We start from the raw sequence: 21,112 nt of genomic DNA on the forward strand, positions 1-21,112 counted from the left end.
TATATGTCTGGCAAGCCTGTGCCAGAGATGCATGTAATGAGATAACCACAGGCATAGTTATGCAGGTCGTCAAATTTTTAGTAGCACCTATTTATATGTATTGTATGCAAGTGTACATTAACGGTACCTTTTGCTTGTAAATTTAAGGAGAGTAGAAGTCAATTCCATTGTTCAGTGGCAAAACTGTTAGGCTTGCGCCTTTATATCAGACATGTGTAACCTATGTTTCAGAACCTTAACATGGGCCCATACAGATCCTTTCACTCACTGCTTGCCAAAGATGTTCTGCTTAAATACGGTGTCCTAAACCTGCACAATATGGTCAAGTACTCCAACAAAATGACATTTATTACATGATACAGATTGTGTATAGGAAGTGCAGAGTTTGCACCTTGCAAACTTCAAAATGGATCTGATGCTGAGTGGGGCATCTTAAAGGAAAACTATACCCCCAAAATGAATACTTAAGCAACAGATAGTTTATATCAAATTGAATGACATATTAAAGAATCTTACCAAACTGGAATATATATTTACATAAATATTGCCCTTTTACATCTCTTGCCTTGAACCACCATTTCGTGACTCTATCTGTGCTGCCTCAGAGATCACCTGACCAGAAATACTACAACACTAACTGTAACAGGAAGAAGTGAGGAAGCAAAAGGCAGAACTCTGTCTGTTAATTGGCTCATGTGACCTTACATGTGGTTTGTATGTGTGCACAGTGAATCGTACAATCTCAGGGGGCGGCCCTTATTTTTTAAAATGGAAATTTTCTATTTATGATTACCCAATGGCACATACTACTAAAAAAGTATATTATTATGATAATGGTTCATTTACATGAAGCAGAGTTTTACACATGAGCTGTTTTACTCAGTATCTTTTAATAAAGACCTCCATTGTTTGGGGGGTATAGTTTTCCTTTAATTACCCTAATAACGTGAATTTTCCTCCTATAACAAAAGAACAGAAACAGTGAATGCAGATTAAATAAGGGTTTGTTCTTGGCAGATTCCTTAGACTAATTTGGGTTCCCCTTATACCCCCCCCCCAAAAAAGTGCTTTATATGGTCACAGATCTCTGAAATCTTCTACTTTACAGTGGGGAAGATGAGTAAGTGCCCCAATAGGCACGAAACGCTTTAGGTATCACGTCCTCATAAATTTTCTACTTTTTACATTTGTTTTCGCATTTTTGGAGACCCTCACATTCCGTTTGGACACAGTAATTTTGATTTTGCACCTTGGGACTGAGGTGAACTGTGAGTGTTTTCTCCTTCATTCTTTACTTTATTTGGTATTTTTTGATTCAAATATTTATTTATTAAGTGGTACCACATTTATTCATTATGATGTGGCAGTAGCACAAACCTTGTTTCTATGGGGAATACATTATCCCTTATAAGAACTGAGTGATACTCAGAGTTCCCTGTATAACTCAAAATCAAGCCTTGTCCCTTTATATGGTCACAGAACCCCTCAGAAACTTCTAATATCCTTATCATTTACAGTAGGGGGTACATTATCCCTTATAATACATGAGTGATACTTAGAGTAACTCAGCCTGCAGACTTGTGTCTTTATATGGTCACAGAACCAGTGACTTCTAATGTCCTTGTGCATTATACCTTATAGCTAGAAATGTTGCACGTTATGTTTTAGGCTTCTGTACCAGCCCAAGGCAACCACAGCCCTTTAGCATTAAAAATCTGTGCTTTCAAAGATGCCCCAGTAGCTCCCCATCTTCTTTTCTGCTGATTCACTGCACATGCTCTGTGCTGCTGTCACTTACTGAGCTTAGGGACCCACTCACAATATACAGTACACATAGAATAGAAATGTCACAATATAAGGCTGATTAGTAATTAATACAGATAATTACTACATGGCAGCACAGAAACCACTGCAACTAGCATCAGAATTTAATAATCAGCCCTGTAGCATCAGTTTATATTACAGACAAACCTCATTTTCTGCTGGATAATTAGTGACGAGCCCTAAGCTTAGCTTCTCAAAAGCTGCTCAGAGCCCACTGAGCATGTGAGTGTCACAGACACTTTCCAAGATGGTGACCCCCTGTGACAAGTTTCAAGTCCTGGATCATTGCTGCTATTGACAAGCTGAAACTTTAGGCTGGTGCAATAAGTTCACTATATAAAACATGGCATTTTTAGCCCTATTCATTTTTAGGGTTTAGTTCTCCTTTAATGTGTTGTAAGGTTACCTGGTGGTCCTGTGGGGCAGCGACGTGGACGCCAGCAGTCTGTTCGTTCGTGCCAAACGCACGCAAACATTTGTTTCTTCTATACGTTCATGCATCGGTGAGGTCACTGCACAGCGCACATAGCGAAACTAGGAGTAAAATTTCACTCATCATTAGTACTGAGCAGCATAACAACCGGATCAGACTAAAATGACATAACTAAATCATATATATCAGATAAAATCTAGTGTGTAGTGCTATGAAAGCATGACGCGGAAAAATGAAACGGCATCACTTTACTGGTTACTTGCAGTGATTAATGTTCACTTTGTAGCATTTTTTTTTAGTGGCAAAAGAAGCTTTACGCTGCTCTACCCTAATCTTCAGATGCTTGATTTTTCTTTGGTGGTTAAGCAGTGCTGATTGGATTGTGTCTGGGTAAAGTATAAGAAAGTCAGTGTTAAAACAAGTATTTCGCTTTCAACCTTTAACTAAAAAACGTACGTAGACCGCCCTCCAGCCTAGCTGCTACCCCGGGGAAATACCCCTAACTTTTTACTTACCCCTCAGTGTAGATTCAGGGATCGCAGTTCACTGCAGCCATCTTCCGGGTCTTCGGTAATCTGAGACTGAGACAAGTGAATCGGTGCATGTGCAGTTGGAGCTATTTGCCGGTTTGCGACAACTGCCGAATCGCCGGAAGAAGACACGAAGATGGCTGCCATGAACTGCGATCCCTGAATCTGCACCAAGGGGTAAGTAAAAAGTTAGGGGTATTTTCCCAGGGTAGCAGCTAGGCTGGGGGAGGGAGGGGGGGTCTACGTAGGGTAGGGTTTTTTTTTTAGTTAAAGGAGAATTCAACCCATTTGTAAAAAACCGAGTACCTCCCACCCTAGGTAGACCTCCCTTCCTCCTCCCCCAGGCTAACAGCCCCCCCCGGGGAAATGTCCCATACTTTATACTTACCCCTCGGTGCAGATTCTTCCAGCGGAGTCTCACGCATTCATCTTCTGGGTCCTCGAATAAGCCGAATGGGAGATGGGAGATTGTCAATTTCTGTGTACCGATCTCCCAGTCAGCTTACTGAGGACCTGGAAGATTGAGGTGTGGAACTCCGCTGGCAGAATCTGCACCGAGGGGTAAGTATAAAGTATGGGGCATTTTCCCTGGGGGGGGGCAGTTAGCCTGGGGGGAGGAGGGAGTCACGAAAGTCATGAAAATTTTCGTGACTTTCGGCGCATGTGCAGTGGTTCGGGACCGGAAAATTTACTCCAACTGCGCATGCACCAAAACTTTTGAAAAAGACAGAAGAAAGAAGATGACGCCTGTGAACTCCAATGCCAGAATCTGCACGGAGGGGTGAGTAAAAAATTAGGGGCATTTGCCCAGGGGGGGAGCAGGTAGGCTGGAGGGAGGGTTTTTTTTTTATTACAGGTTGCATTCTCCTTTAAGCTATTGTAAAATGTATCTCTGAAGTCACATGGCTTTTATCATTGCAGCTGTGTTATTTGTCTACCCATCAATGGTGGTGTACAAGGTTGAAAGAGAGAATCGCTGGAGATGAGAAATGTTCCTCACTTATGTATAGAGAACGGGATTCCATTTAGCCCCCTCCCCCCCGAAGAATGTCTTGGACCCTCTAGGTTGTCAGTCGTTTGGGTTCAAATATTGAGAATTACTGTTGATATATGTCTTGACCAATGATGTTGTATGGCTTGCTCTTATCTTGTACACCTCAGAACCTATGTCATGTATTTGATATTGTGTTGATTTGGAAATGTACCACTTACTTTTTCATGTAATTATGAATAAAAAATACAGTTTAAAAAAAAAAGAATGAATAACATCCTGATCCTGATATAAGGGATCCCTGAATTTGTCCTTCTGTGTCTGACGTCTTTCGGGAACACCATGGATGGATGACCTGCTCCCCTACCCACTGAAGGCAATGGAAGCTTTCTGCAGAGAGTAATGGCCTGTGTGCCGTAGTCGTGAAATATATGTAGAAATATGTAATTAGCAGTTCAAAAAGTTTGGGAAACCCATGCTACCATACAGTTCTGTGTTTCTAGATTGCCGTGAAGATCCACCATAACATGTTGGATAGTTTGTACTTGTCTTTGCAAACACTTCATTGGCACGTGTGGATAACATGGCGTTGGAACAATGTTTCAATCAATATAGACCTTGGAATGGTGAAAAGGAGCTCACTCATTCCGGCACCGACCACTGACACCATGGTTACCGTGTTACTTGCAGGACATCTGTACTGTACATCATTGAAACAGGAAGCGTCTGTTGTCTTTTCCAGCATCAACAGCTTGAGTGCCTGCATCCTACAGACGGTGAAAATATATATATTTTTTCTCTTCCAGCTGAAAAAACAATATACTTTTATGATCCAATATTCAGAACCTCTCTGCAGCTTGTGATTTGGAGTATTTTTAATACTAATGGCATAGGAGAAAGTATGAATCGCCATTGCACAACATGTCTCCTTATTGCTTAAGCTTATTGACAATAGTAATGCTACCAATGATAATCACTTGATTTGGCATTATGACATTGTTACATAATTTACATTTATTTGTGTGCTCCTGAAGCTGCAGTTTAGTTGGTATAGGACTTTCAGTGGCACCCATCACTACCAGTGTGTACCCTACCCAATGGAGGACTCTGCATTGGGATTTTTAAAGACATGGAATATTGCTCTCCATAATAAAATGAGCCCATTACATTTTGTGATTTGCTATGTAAAATCTACTGTGTTTAACTGATCCAGCATTTTATCGTGAGTGTAGTTTCCCTGTATTTCATTTGGAACAGTGTTAAACTGCACCTCAGAATAATGTGTGATATTATCTAAAATAGCGCAAGTGTGGAAATAACTGTACGTGTTAAACAAAAAAAGTCATAATTACTTTGTGTGCTTTACTGCCACTTGCATGACACCATTTCTGGAAAAATAAAGCATTTGTTTTGTCGATTTAAAACCCAATATTGAATTGGTGTAAATTTTTCAGAGTGGTCCTTTGAGAACTTTTGCAATTTACATTAATTTTTCATTTAAATTGGTTTCTACAATGTTAGTATAGTTTTACACAGTGCTGCATTTTGGTATGGTGCCACCCTAGGCACCAGGGGGCGCATAGGACGCCCCACCCCGTCAGGCAGATGCACATACGTGAGTGATGTCACTTAGCCCATGCATGACCCAGGCACCCCTCCGCCCCAGCTCTGCTGCAGGATTAGATTTTTATATATAGGCACCTGTGGGCAGGGCCGCCAATAGAAATCACAGGGCCCCATACAACAAAATTTTCAGGGCCCCCTGGGCCCCGCCCACACTGGCGCCCAAGCCCCACCCCATATTCCACCCACTCCACATCACAGTTAAAAGACTACACAGACATCAGCGCTAAAAAAAAGTAACCCCCCACACAAGTTATAAAAAGCTTTTGATGGTCAGGGACCCCTTAAAAAAAAACATTGGCGTCAGGGCCCCCCATAAAAGAAAAAAATTGGGCCCTCAAAGAATATATTTTTTAAAAAAACATTGGCGCCAGGGCCCCACTTACAAGTTTAAAAAAAAAACATTGGTGGCAGGGGCCCCCTTACAAGTTAAAAAAAATTGGGGTCCCCAAGAATTTTTTTTTTAAAAAAATTGGGGCCCCAAAAAAAATAAAAAAAATTTTTTTTAAAAAAAACATTTTTTAAAAAAACTTTTTTTTTTTTTGAAAAAAAACATTGGTGGCAGGGGTTAAAAAAATTGGGGCCCCCCCAAATTTTTTTTTTTTTTTTTAGAAAAAATTGGTGCCAGGGCCCCCATTACAAGTTACAAAAAATATTGGGCCCCCCAAATTTTTTTTTTTTTGAAAAAAACCTGGGTGGCAGGGGCCTATAGAATATTAAAGTAATACATTGGTGGCCAGGGGATTAAAAACGAAAAACACAAACTGGAGTTCAGTAGAATTGAACTCGTGGCTTCAGGACTTCAACTTCACCTCCTTTCGTGACTTCGGGTCTTTTCGCCGCTTCAGGACTTCAATTTGGTCGCCGCTTCGGCTGTTTTCGTGGCTTCGGGTCCTTTGGCTTTTCAGCACTTCCGCATTCGGGACTTGTGAAATGACCGCACTGCCGGCCCCCCTTCATGCCCGGGCCACTTGTCCCCCCTGATGGCGGCCCTGCCCCCCACACACACAAGTTATAAAAGCGATTGATGGTTAAAAAAAATCTGTGGAGCCAGAGCCCCCCCTTAAAGTTAAAAAAAACATTGGTGCCAGGGCCCTCCTTACAAGTAAAAAAAAATTTGTGCCCCAGAGATCATTTTAAAAAAAAAACATTGGTGGCAGGGGCCTATAGAGTATTAAAATAATACATTGGTGGCCAGGGGATTAAAAAAATAAAGAAACACACATCGGCTGTTTGGCACTTCTGCATTTCGGCTGTTCGGGACTTCGGAAGGGTGGCACAGCTTTGGGGCTGTCAAGGGGGGGGCGGCTCTTTCAAAAAGTTCAGCACTGCCGGGCCCTGGGCCGGGTACACTTGTGCCCCCTGTGCCCCCCTGATGGCGGCCCTGCCTGTGGGCTTCCCCTTGGGTACCTCTATATAAATATGGCCTTGCATGGGCACACTGGACTGATTCTCAACCTGCAGATAAACACTTGCAGAGAATCAGCCCCTACGCTCAATCACCATTCAATCAGTGGGGGTTATTTATAAACACTGGGCAAATTTGCACCTGGGCAGTAACCCTTGGCAACCAATCAGATGATTACTTTCAGTGTTCAACCTGAAGCTGACTGAAAAAAACTAATCACTGATTGGTTGTTAGGGGTTACTGCCCAGGGGCAAATTTGCCCGGGGTTTATAAATGATCCCCAGTAAACTGTGTTGCTCTGGGTGGAGGCATAATGAGCAGATTTTGGCCCTGAAATACATATTCTTGCATTTTGCCGAAAATCTGCTCCATGTGCCTGCACCTGTACCAGTCAGACCATTTATCCTAGAATTTAAATCTGAATGGTTAGTTTTAGATTGTTTCATTGAAACAAACGACAATATCTGAACTTTCCTTGAACTTTTCCTTTGTGAATAAAATCTGAACATCTAAGGTTAAGGCATGAGATTTCCATACTCTTGACTTGCTTTGTCTTTCTTCACTCTTAAAGCTAACCAATGCTTTCAGTGCTGTTGCCTAGCTTACTCGCCTATTGGTCAAGCAATACAGAGCTGTGTTGCTAACATTATAGTAATGCAATGTAACAGACTACAAAACGGAGATCCAAAACAGGATACTACTAATACCCATCAATGGTGGTGTACAAGATCGAAAGAGAGAATCGCACCAAAAAACAGAATGAATAACATCCTGATCCTGATATAAGGGATCCCTGATATAAGGGAAAAAGTCAATTAGAAGTTTAGCTGGCCATACCAGACAATCCAGACCAATATATTTGTACCATTGCTATAGGTTGGTTGGTTGATCAGACAAGTTTGAACATTTCATTTGTCAATTCAGAGCTGTGGGCTCAAATGAACAGAACAATACAAAGATGGCCATAGACCAGCAATCTGTCAGAGTATTGGCCAGTGTGTGGCCACTTTTCAGTTGGTGATACATGACCAGATTTGGTCTAGCAGTTTGGTCAGTATCAACCACTCTGCTGAATTATTTGAGCATGTATGCCAAGTTGGCTGTTTTGAAAAATAGTTCTGCAGTCCTGGAAGATCAAGGGTTATCTTTCGTGCTGTAAAATTTCCAACAGTTGGCTTAAAAGAAGCCAAAAAAAGGAGTTACATCCCTTCATCATTCCTGCTGTTACAATTGTCCAGGTGGACTGTGTGGTCCTTGCTCTGATGAGATTTTTAAACCAGTCCGATCAATATCTGCCAGATTTTTGACCAGATATTAGTCAGAAAAGCATGTTTGTGGGCCCCATACATGAGCCAAAATGCTGCTCACTTGGTCTGTTTGCAGCTATGTTCCAGTGTATGGTAACCCTTTGGTCCCAAGGTGGCCGCATATATACAGAGATACGCTTGTTTGAAGAAGCTGCCAAATGAACACATCTCTCCCTGATATGCCCCCACTTGAGGTGGGCGATATCGGGCTGATCTAATCTTGGGCCCTAGGGTCAGATATCAATTGGGGAAGCCAGTCGGAGGGCCCCATACACCTTTACTGCAATTGACTAAAGGTGGCCATACATGGATAGATCCGCTCGTTTGGCGATGTCGCCAAACGAGCGGATCTCCCTCCGATATGCCCACCTTGAGGTGGGCAATATCGGGCAGATCCGATCATGGGCCCTAGGGCCCAACGATCGGATCCTAGCATTCGCAAACGGCGGTCGGATTGCGGGACCGCATCAACGAACAGATGCGCCCGCGATCCGACGGGATTTTTAATCCCATCCGATCGAGATCTGGCCGACTTTCGGCCAGATCTCGATCGTGGAAGCCCGTCGGGGGCCCCCATACACGGGCCAATAAGCTGCCGACTTGGTCTGTCGGCAGCTTTTATCGGCCCGTGTATGGCCACCTTTATCAAGCAAAGTAAATTGTTTGTTGGGACTCAGAAGTAAAATGGCACCTGTTTTGTGAACGGACTCCAAATTGTCTCTGAAGCTCCTAAAAGAATAGGGCCCCTTTAAAAAAATTGTTTGAATAAAATGTAAATTCATTGTAATTTTTCAAGCGTCTGACTTTCGGAATTGGCACTTGCAGGTGATTTCACTTGTTCTCAAAATGTCATAAATGTTTTGGATTTATTCATTCATTAGTTCATTACATTTCTTGATTAAACAAATGCACTTACCATTCTCCAGATCAGCACCCTGGTATCCAAGGTCTCTATATCACGGGATTATAAATACCACTGTCCCAGCTTTATTGCATTATATCAGGACTCTGTCGGTTCAACACAAATATATGGCAACAATAAAAAGAGCAAAATTCTTAAAACCACCTTGAAAAAAAATGTGCATTTTAAGGCCTTTGTGTTTCAGTTCTACTTGATGGATAGCAAGAGAGAGTTTTTACCCTTTCTACCTCTCTTTCTATCCCTCAACCATCAGCTGTAGCAGATTTACATGTGGCTGGGCCCATAATTCCAAAAAGTCCCAGCGCAGTGGAAGAGGTGCAGGGCAGTGCAAATCATAGAGATAACGGAATATTGAATGTGTTCCTGCCCTGGAATAAGGGGAGTTAGATTTAGGATAATGATACAATGTGCATTTTGTTACATACACAAAATGCTGGAAAATATTAGGGATGCACCGAATCCCCGAATCCTTGGTGAAAGATTCGGCCAAATACCGCACCAAATCCTAATTTGCATATGCAATTAGGGGCAGGAAAGGAAAAAGTGGAAAACATGCTTCTTTTGTGGCGAAAAGTCACGTGATTTCCCTACCCGCCCCTAATTTACATATGCAAATTAGAATTCGGTTCGGCCAAATCCGAATCCTGCTGAAAAAGGCAGAATACTGGATTCGGTGCATCCCTAGAAAATATTTTGTCATATCGAGAATGACCTTGCATATGATATGTATTCCTGGTATTGACTTTTGGCCAGTTTGCGACTTCTTTTTGGATTTTCCTTTTGACTACTTCTGATACTGGTCCTGGCCTTTGCCTGGCTTGTAAATGATTTTGTTTGAGCCTACTCCTGATTTTCTGCCTTGAGTTAACAGATAAGTGCCGACCACTCTACAAGCTGGCCATCAATGGACAAATTTTGTCACCAGTCCCGCGAATAGGATGAAAGAGCCTTATCCACTGACTGATTCCATCTTTGCACAGTGAAAAGTTTTAAACTTGTCTACTGTTGGGACCAAATTTTCGGAATGATACGATGGTTCACAACCTGTCAGTGTAACTGCTGTATAAGTAGACAATTTTATTGGATCATGCTGAAAATCTGCCTGTTTATGGCCTCCTTTACTCTACATCCGGACTCATTTCTGTTCACAACTCAGGCTCTGAGTTCCCAGCGAGAGGCATAGGGGAGACTATTGTGCATCAGACCCACACTAAAAGTCTCATACAGATTCTACCCCAGCTGCTGTCCATGTGCCAGGTTTAGAGATAAGGAGTAAAGTGTTATATCAGGCATTTCACTGGGTATAGTAATTTGACTATGTATGTATATTTTTATTTGTATAGCGCTCCCTGAGGGCAAAGCACTAGCAGGTTCTTTGACTACATTCTTCTTAGGATCAGACTAGCCTGCCAGACTAAAGCTAGCCATACATGGAAAGATCTGCTTGTTTAGTGAGGTTGTGAAACTTGTGGCACTCTGCCTGATTTGGCCACCCACACACTGGGCTAAATCTGGCTGATCCACTTGTTTGGCCCCTGTCCAAAGTTTGTATCATAATCTAGTTTTGGGTTAGGAGAGGACTGCATCGGCGACGACCTTGATCAACAGATTTTCTAACCTGTCTGATAGATATCAGCCCACTTGTATAACGCCAATAATATTTATCATTATCTACATCTAATTCCTGTATGTGAGATGGAAGGCGTCCCAATCTGATACTGCTTCACTACTCGCAACAACTATTGTGGCATCAAGTATATAATGAAATGCACCCAAATACATGTTATATATTGCGCTCATGTTGTATTTTCTCCAAAGCCAAGTAGAATAAACGCTGCTGCGCTATGCAATGTGAAACGAGGTGAATGCTATCTTATTTTAAAAAGTAAGAAGAAAGCTGTAAGTATTTTTAAGATGCATATTCAACTTTCATCACTATGGAAACCAAAAGCTTCTCTGCTTTCTACTTTATTTTCAAGATCATATAGGGATCTTGGTATATTCTTATAATGCATAATAGCATTATTACTGGAAGCAGTGCATGTTGAAAGAACTATATGCAGATGCTGAAGACTGAACAATGAGTGCTCTTTTTACGTCAGCATTTGATTATATATGTTTATAGGTGCTGCCATACCTATTACACCTTGCTTTTGCTGCATTTTCCTTAATATTTTTAAGGTGAATCCCAAAAGCAGACCGGAAGAAAAAAGTAGGGATGTACCAAATCCACTAATAGAAATTCAGCTGAACCCTGAATCCTTTAAGATCCTTTGCAAATTAGGATTCGGTCCGGCCAGGAACAATGATTTGGCCGAATTCTAATCCTGCTGAAAAATGCAGAATCCTGAACCGAATTGTGGATCAAGTGCATCTCTAGAAAAAGGTACAATGGTTTGAAAAGAAAAGTATTCACTCTTTTTGACATGAGCTCGTTCAGTTTATGCCTTCAGTTGGGCATAAACACTGAAGTACCAGAAAAGGAAACCACGATACTCTGACAAACCATTCCCCTTAAGGTGGCCATAAACGTTAAGATTTTTCTCTCCCTGATGGCCGATTTTAGTGTGATGCGAAAAATTATAGTCACCCAAGAGCCACCCCCACCAAACTGCTGTCACAGATACAGCCCATGGGTGCCAATACGGTATATCCACCAGTGATTCAAGTCTCAGAGTCCATCACTGCACAATGGATCAAGGTGATGGAGGGGTTGGGTAACTCTTTGAGTTTAAGGGAGGGTGAGGAACTGATCCATGCAACATACAGACTACCATTTTCCTTTTAATCTGTTCATCCCACCTTTTAATATCCTTGTCCATATAAGGCCAGACGAGGAGATTCGGGGGAGATTCCTGGCGACAAGTGGATAACTATTGAAAAAGGAATCCCCGCTTGTGCATTAGCGCAGGCGATTTTGCGCTGTAGCCTATGGGGAAAAAACGCTGAGGCAGTTCGGGGAGATAGTCGCGCAAAAAGTGGCGATAAGTCGCCAGGCGACAAAATCTCCCCGAATCTCCTCGTCTGGCCTTACCCTAAATCTGGCTGGTTGCGCGGATGACTGATCTGTGCATATGCACAGCAGGGTAAAAAAAAACAGAACTCAATTCAAAATTTAAAAAAACTGGACTTTAACGCAAAAAGTCATTGTTCTTCTGTACTGTGCATGCGCAAGCAAGGATCCCAGGGACAGCAAAGAAGATATAACAACCTTTTTAATTCTATATCTTTTTTTTTTTTTAACTTTAAAATCTCCATGGTAAACATAGAAAGAACTTCTGTAATCTTCACCTAATGTTTCCTTGTATGAAGAACCCAGAGTAAAGAGAAGAACTGCCAGTAGCCATGGTTTTATTGCTCTTTCCGGAAAGCCCGACAGTATGAAAATAGCAACATGGAAACATGGGAGTTTACGACATATGAAGAAAGGTTGGTACAGCTCAAGCTTTAATAATATCTCATTATCCAAGGGCCTTCTCTTCTAGCTTTCTTCAAAGGAGAATTAAATCCTAGGTTCAGCAACTCTATAAAAGTAATGACCTTGAACTTCAAAGTTGTGCACAGGAGCTCCCCATCTTGGATCTTTTTAGGGGTGTCAGTTGCGCTACACATGCTCAGTAGGCTGGGAAGCTGTTGAGCAGTTAAGCTTAGGGGTCGCCGCAAATCATCAAGTACAGATCTTCCCTACTAAAGGCAGGGAAATTAGAAAGCATGAACAGGATAGATTCTTTAGAAATGTTTGGTGCAGCTGTGGGACATGGAATTTGGTAACATGGTGTCTGTTAAGTGTAGTCTGGTTTATTTCACGGAACCCTAGGGTTACTAGGGTTTAAATGGCATAGCAACCACACAAACTTTTACAAAATCAGAATGGAACATGAACAGTACAGCGCTCAAATATAAAATGTTAACATTATAATTAAGAAATGAAAATAACAGTAAAAGTAAAGTCTGTTTTAGTTGTCGGGGTCAGTGACCCTGGAACCCAGTGAGCATTTTCAGCAGTTGCAGCTGAATTGCAATATGTTGGGAAAGAATGGTTCAATGAACAATATACATTTAGAGGGGCAAATTGAGAGAGATATAACAGTTAGTATAACCAATTTGTGTCCCATGTATTGACCTTTTAACCCACACAATCTAATTCTGAGTGGGCTACAACATTTTTTAATGAGTTTAAGAATTATCAGAATGTGTTGAATAGTTGTTCGTTAGGACACCTGCAAATAATGGTAAGGATGGCTGGAATCAAATTTGAGAGAATAAATGTAACATTACAATCTGTGGGATAGTATAATTATGTGGCACAACTATATATTGTTTAGTTAAAACATTTTTTTCCTAAAATGTAAATAAAGGCATACGAAATGTGGTAGAAAGGAAGGAAGATAATGGGCAGGATCCAATTCAGTAAGAAAAAGTGGCCGAATGACAGTTTATGGGGTTATCTGGATGTCTCACTGTGTTTATCCTGCAGTTACCCTTTAGAAACAATAGGTCTCTAGAGGTTGTGTGGCATCAATCACCTTTTTTTTTTTTAGTTGTGTGCAATGCAGACAGGGGCCCTTGCCAGAGGGTTAAATAGACATAGAAGAAAATACACCACTACAGCACTTGCAAGGCTCAAGAAAAAGCAAGACTAAGCCCAAAAAGTTTCCTTGTCTTTCTGACTTAATAAATGTAACTTTTCATTTTTGCAACAAGGAAGTGCTGCAGCAGTGTATTTTCTACCCCTCCAAAAGGACATTGCACCAGTGATGTGCAGGCTCCTCCATAACCTGTGGCCCAGGTGGGTTAAAATGTGGGTACACATGGCAGATTGGGATGGGTGCAGGTCAACCTGTTCCAGCAGCGCACACAGGGGGTCCTTTATCAACACTGGGCAAATTTGCCCATGGGCAGTTACCCATGGCAACCAATCAAATTGCTGCATTCATTGTTCTACTTGCAGTTGGCTTTAAAAAGCTAATCACCGATTGGTTGCTATAGGTAACTACCCATGGGCAAATTTGCCCTGTGTTGATAAATGAGCCCCACAGTGCCTTGTAAAATTGTTTTCGGTTTATTGCCCCAAGATTCCCACCTCCCCGTGATCCCCATCGGGAGTCTCATGCCTGCCCTGGCACTCGACTTATACCCTGCAAAATAAGCTAGTGCCACTGTTTCACAGATACAGGTTTGGTGCTGTCCTACAGAGGCAATATTTCTCGAGTTATAGTCCTGTGGGTTTGGGTTGTTTTTTCTGATCCAAAGAGGAGAGCAAGAGTGAGACTGGGTATTAAAAACTTGTGCCACAGTGAACTGTAAATGTATCAGGTGTGAGAAAGTGTGCTGCAGGAGTGCAAGAAACATGAGGAGTATTGGGTACAGGAGTGATGAAGAGTGTGCTGTGGGTAGGAGTTTGTGGGGTGCAGAAAACAGAAGCGAGTTCGGGGTGCAGGAGAGATGAGGGAGAGTGTAGAGTGCAGGGGAGATGAGTGAGTGTAGGGTACCGGATGAGGAGTGAGTGTGGGATGCAAGAAGGAACATGGAAAGAGTCTGGAGTGCAGGAGGGACAGTGAGGAGGGAGAGTGTGGGGCGCAGGAGGGATGAGGAGAGCAGTGGGGAGAGTGAGGAGGGAAGAGGGTGGGTGCAGGAGGAGAGTGCGGGGTACAGGAGGGATGAGGTGAGGGGGTGCAGTCGAGAGAGTGGGTGCAGGAGGAGAGTGTGGGGTACAGGAGGGATAAGTAAAGAGAGTGAGGGGCGCAGATGGGATGAAGGGAGTAAGGGGTGCAGGAGGAGAGAATGAGGGGTGCAGGAGGAATGAGAGTGAGAATGCAGGAGGGATGAGGAGAGAGAGAGGGGTGCAGGAGGGATGAGGAGAGAGAGAGGGGCGCAGCAGAAATTAGGTGAGGAATGAGGAGAGAGTGATGGGTGCAGGAGGGATGAGGAATGAGTGAGGGGTGCAGGAGAAATGAGGGGAGAGTGTGGGGTCCAGGAGGGATGAGGAATGAGTGAGAGGTGCAGGAGAAGAGAGTGAGTGGTGCAGGAGGGATGAGGAATGAGTGAGGGGTGGAGAAGAGAGTGAGAGGTGCAGGAGGGATGAGGTGAGAGTGAGGGGTGCAGGAGGGATTGGGTAGAGAGAGTATGAATGAGACACACAGGGTGAGGCATAGGGAGGAGGCATCTGGCAGACAGGGGATGTAGACAGTGCGCTGGGAAGCCGAGTAGCAGATGGAGGGGCAGGTAAGACTGATGCTTGGAGACCATGAGTGGATGAGGTAGATAATTATCGGGGGATATGGGAGAGGCAAGAGATGTGGCTATTGAGGTGCAGTCAGATTTACAGGGAAGCAGCCCGCGGCCGGTCATACTATGCGCCAGTTAAGCGCAACCTGTAGCGCCTCAGCTCCGGCCGCCTGTCCCGCTCAGGGAATATGGGAAATGTAGTTTACGCGCGGAACCATAACTCCCTGCATCCCCTGGCCAACGTGCTGTCAGCTCTGTAACAAGCTACTGAACTCCTACTGTCGCCTATCACTGCGCCATAAAGTCACGGGCGACAAATCTCAGCTACAAAGGAATCGTGCCGGCCAGAGCAGCCCACGATAAACATGTTATTTAACCCCACTCGTGATTATTTGTTTCACGTTCCCCACCTCCGCCGTTCCTCCCTCCCCGCCCTTTGCTGCCTCACGTGACTTACAGCCGTCACTGCCTCTAGCTGGCAAGAGTCCCCTCCTCGCTCTGTAACAACGTCAGCGCGTATCCGGGGGAAGGGCGCGCTCTCTCGCTCCTGGTTGATTGACAGTTGCCGTGGTAACCCGCTCGTCCCGCCGCCATTTTATTATTCCCCTTCCTATTTTTTTTTCCTTGCAAATAATACAATTTTTTCCTCTTACCTCTGTATTAGTAATAAAAGTAAGGAAAACATTGAGGCCCAATTTGTGGATTATTTTTTTTTTAATTTGGGGGGGCGGTGCCCAAGCATCAGAGGGCATTCTCGCGAGGGTTTCACCCCATCGCAACCTGCTGTGCCCCCCTCAGTTCCAGGCGAGGTTCCGGTGGGTAGTGTTGTGAGGCAGTGTTGGCTCTGTACCCCCTCCCCGGTCGGTGTGACACCCCCTCCCCTCCAGGCTGCGCAGCTGAGGAAACGCGCGCCATTTTGTGCCGAGTCGCTCCTCCCCCTTCCAGCATCCTGCACGGCCGGGAACCGAGGAACTGCCACCGCCTCCCCCCCAGCTGGATCCAGTGGCCGAGCCCGCACAGCGCCGAGAAGCAGCAGCAGCAACAACAGTAAGACAAGGAGCAGGAAGGCGAGGAAGGAGGAGCGAGATGCTGCTGCCAGTCCTGGGGACTAGGATCCCCCGGGCTCTCTGATTTCACTCTCTGCGCTTTATGGAGCGGGCTCTCTGACCCCCTGTGGGCCGCTCTGTGTGACCGGGGGGCTCCCATGGGATTGGCCTAGAAGAGGGGACAAGAGACAGGTAAGAGGGTTTTGACAAGGGGAGGGGAGAGGCAGCTGTCAGACCCTGCAACAGTGTCATACTCTTGGCACCACTGCAACTTCCATCAGGCACAGCTCCTGCCCCCCATAGGCTGCTGGGAGTTGTAGTTTGAACAAGACCCGGATGGGCAACCTTGTGAATCCAGAGATTACTCAGCACCCTTTGGCGGCCCTCCAGATGTTGTCAGAAGCTGTGCTGTCTCTTTAAATGGACTCCCATCAGCCACAGCTGTGGGGGCTCCGCCGTGTTGTTGCTAAGCCTTCTGGAGCTGTGGACAGTCTGCTGGGAGTTGCAGTTTGAATGAGACCATTGGATCGGACTGTCCTGTGGATCTTGGATCTGAGGAACCCTTCCAGGTGTTGCTGGAACTGTGCTGTTTCTTTAAACGGAATGGAGGCGTTTTAGTGCTGGCACTTGCTCCGATTTGCCGACTACAACTCCCATCAGGCACAGCTACCGGGAATCCCTGCCATTTGCACAATTAACGGAGAGCCTGTTGGGAGCTGTAGCCTAAACAAGTGCCCAGAGGATCCGGGATACAGTCGGAAACCTTCCAGATGATGTGGGACACCTTCGCTGAGTGGAAGTGTTGGCGAAGTGGATCTTGTATTCCCGGGCGTTGTTGTAAACTTCAGCTCCCATCAGGTATAGCTGTTGGGCTCCTACGGTGCCGTGGACAGTCTGCTGGGAGTTGTAGTTGAATGGAACCCATAAATTGGACAGCGTTGTGTATCTTGGATGCGTCAGTGGTATTGGGGGAACCCCTCTAGGTGTTGTTGGACGTGTGCTGCCTCTAAGCGGATGTTTATTGTGGATTTGTGTTGCGTTCAACTGCAACTCCCAGCAGGTGCAGCTACTGAGCTTCCCTGTGTTTTCCACACGTATAGGAGCTGTTGACAGCAGTCTGATGGGAGTTTAGTATAAACAAGAGCCGGAGGGTGAAGAATTCAGGACCCCTCAGCAGCCTTGGGCAGATGTTGTTGGAACTGCACTTACAGGAATGTTGACTTTATGGAGCCCTGTTCCTAGGTGTTTGTCAAAATTAACTACAGCACCCATGATGCACAGCTCTGACACCACTCCTTCTTTCTCTTACCACCTGGAAGCTATAGTTCAACAACATCTAGAGATGAGGGATGTGTTATAGAATTGTACAAGGCAGGATTTACCCACACAGCTGGCCTGACTCTGCTCTGCTGGGATTGTCAAATCTGATGCTGCCTCTTTAAATGCTGTGGGTTGTTTCTGATATAGCTCAAAATTCTCAGGTACCCGGCATCAGTGACGCCAAAATACAGCAGAGCCTACTCATTGCCCTGTATGTCTCCATTGCCCCCCTTGTGTATTTCCAAAATAGAGTAGCCAAGAAATGGGTGATACAGGGGCCCCTTCTCACAAGAGCCAATCATTTGCATGCATTACAGCCGCCTTCTCTGCTCTGTGGCCTACAGCTTTTGGATATGATGTGTTTCAGAGGAATCTAATCTAGTCATCCTGCACCGAAACTCCATCACCCCGACACCCAGTGGGGATAGAGTCGGCCCAATCACAAGAATACCCTTGGAACCAGTCCATAAGAGCACCCGGAGAAGGTTGTGACCTGCTGCTGCTGCTGTTACCAGGGCCCGTCTAACTGACTTGTATATTGTCCTATATCCAGGGCTTCCCCAGCAACAGTCCCACTATAGGTGCTGCATGGGCTTCTAACACAATCAGCGTTGCACGTCTCTCTAGCACAATCAGTGTTGCACGTCTGCTCACAGGGGAAAGCCCAGGGATGGCAGACTTGTGGCCCCGCAGCTGTTGTTGTATAAGGATGCCAGGAATGGAATGAAGTCCAAAAGCTTGTATGGAATGTTTCATAACTGCTTGTGTCTGGCCTTCACTTGTCACTTAATGTTCCATGCATTTTGTGCCTTCTCAATTCTGAATGTTGGATCACTTGTCTGGATTTAAGAGTCAGTCTTGCCCATAGATTGTCAATAGCGCCATCCTTTATTGGATATGTGGGCATGGGGATAGCTATATAGTCCATTGAAAAGGTGCATGGGGCATTGTGGTACCAGCTTAAATTAGTGATAGGGCCAAACAATCTCTGCTCGCTGGATGTGCCCCCTGATTATCTAAACTTTTGGGCTGCCATTAATAATGTCACTAAGATGCTTGATGTCATTCTAATTGGTTGTTAGGGATGAGTAAGTGAAGGAGCTGACTCATAAACCAATGATTGTGACTCTGTATCAAACGTCAGCACATAGAGTGTGTGCTGGTCTGTAAACATTGTCTTTTGTGTGTCCAGTCTTTGGCTTTGTGTGTGTGTGTCTAGGCACTGGGTTAAGTGTGTGTGTCCGGGCATTGGGTTATGTGTGTTTGTGCAAGTGACAAGTGAATGCCAGATACAAACCGTTATAAAACATTCTATACAAGCTTTTGGCCTTCATTCCATTCCTGGCATCCAACAAGCGCCAGGCCACAAGTCTGCCATCCCTGGGATGGTTGGTGCAACACTGATTGTGTTAAGGTGGCCATACACTATAAGATCCGCTCGTTTGGCAAGGTCGCCAAACGGGTGGATCTTAACCCGATATGCCCACTAACGGCTGGGCAATATTGGATGAATCCGAACATTCGGCCCTGGGGCTGAACGATCGGATTACAATACTACGAATGGGCTCCGACTGGTCCCAGGACGGCATCAACTAGCCGATGCGGTCCTGGATCGTACAAAAATATTAAACTTGACTGATCGATATCTGGCTGATTTTTGGCCTGATATCGATCGGGAGAACCCATCGGGAGCCCCCACACATGGGCAAATAAGCTGCCGAATCGGTCTAAAGGACTGATATTGGCAGCTTTAATCTGCCCCTGTATTGCCACCTTTAGAGAGACGTGCAATTCTGATTGTGTTCGAGATACGTACAATTCTGATTGTGTTAGAGAGATTTGCAGTTCTGATTGTGTTAGAGAGACATGCAGTTCTGATTGTGTTAGAGAGACATGCAGTTCTGATTGTGTTAGAGAGACGTGCAACACTGGGTTAGAGAGACGTGCGGTTCTGATTGTGTTAGAGAGACGTGCAGTTCTGATTGTGTTAGAGAGACGTGCAACACTGATAGTGTTGGGGTCCCCAACCTTTTTTACCTGTGAGCCACATTCAAATGTAAAAGAGTTGGGGAGCAATACAAACATGAAAAAGTCCCTTGCGGTACCAAATAAGGGCTGTGATTGGCTATTTGGTGTGGACCGGGAACCTACAGTAGACTCTACTTGGCAGTATACTTACTTTTTATGCAATCAAAACTTTCTACCAAGCCTGGAATTCAAAAATAAGCACCTGCTTTGAGGCAACTGGGAGCAACATCCAATTGGTTGGTGAGCTACGTGTTGCTCATGAGCTACTGGTTGGGGATCACTGTGTTAGAGAGGCATGCAACACTGATTGTGTTAGAGAGAGGTGCAACACTGATTGTGTTAGAGAGACGTGCAACACTGATTGTGTTAGAGAGACGTGCAACACTGATTGTGTTAGAGAGACGTGCAACACTGATCATGTTTGAAGCCCTTGCTGCAACTATAGTGGGACTGTTGCTGGGGAAGCCCTGGATATTGGACAGGGTGCAAACAGTTAGACGGGCCCCGGTAACAGCAGCAGCAGCAGGTCACAACCTTCTCCAAGAGCCTGTATGGACTGATTCCAAGGCTATTCTTGTTATTGGGCTGACTCTCTCCCCACTGGGTGTCAGGGTGATGGAGTTTGGGTGCAGTATGTCTATATTAGATTGAAACAAATGCTCTATTTTCCCTGAATTGCATCATGTACCAACAGCTGGAGGGCCACAGATTGGCTGATGTAACACATGTAATGCAAATGATTGGCTCCTGTGTGCCAGCCCTGCTGTATCCCCTATTTGTTAATCACCCCTGTTTTGGAGACAGGATGATGCTGCAGAACAATCTGTAGGACTTATGTACCCCAGCACTATATATATATATACAAACGTATCCCTATCCCATTTGCCAGTTGTGTGTCTGGCCAAGAGAGGAAACTTTTAGACAGTCGGTGTCAATAAATGTGATGTGGAGGCTGAAAGGTAACATTTATGGGATGGGGAGTGTTAAATGGAAGATACAAAGTGTTACAGTTTAATCCTTTTACTGGTGCTGCTTCCCATCCCAGGGACACCCTCTGTCTGTGTTTATTTAATCTTTCTTACCTCTGCTAAATGACAGCTCTGTTCCACATACCTGTGCACTCACAGTATTCGGGTTGTGCCATACATTGCTGTTTTTATTGGTACAGTCCTTTGAGGCACTGGAATAATACTGCCTATGGCGCAGTGTAGCACATATCACTGGACCCTTGCCAGGCCTAATATAGAGTGCCATTGGTGGCAATACGTTAAAAATTGAAATTGTAATTAATGGTTTTAAGGACCGATAACACCAAACAATGAAAGCATTTTAATGGAATGACACTATTATGTAGTGTTGCCCTGCATTGGTACAACTGGTGTGTTTGCTTCAGAAATTCAACTATAGTTTATATAAACAAACTGCTGTGTAGCCATAGGGGCAGCCATTCAA

At 44.5% G+C, this 21,112-nt stretch overlaps 1 protein-coding gene across 2 annotated transcripts in view; it reads left to right on the plus strand.

Annotated features, from left to right (window-relative positions):
* Window positions 1-15,238: 15,238 nt before the first annotated feature.
* The window catches only part of dyrk1a.S (dual specificity tyrosine-(Y)-phosphorylation regulated kinase 1A S homeolog), a 58,799-nt gene continuing 52,925 nt past the window's right edge, over window positions 15,239-21,112 (plus strand). The window contains exon 1 of one of the 2 annotated variants that reach the window (XM_041583164.1): window positions 15,239-15,263. The gene's annotated coding sequence lies outside the window, so the exon portion shown is untranslated. 2 annotated transcript variants of the gene reach the window in all.

The sequence above is a fragment of the Xenopus laevis genome, chromosome 2S (assembly GCF_017654675.1).
Source record: "Xenopus laevis strain J_2021 chromosome 2S, Xenopus_laevis_v10.1, whole genome shotgun sequence".
NCBI lineage: Eukaryota > Metazoa > Chordata > Amphibia > Anura > Pipidae > Xenopus > Xenopus laevis.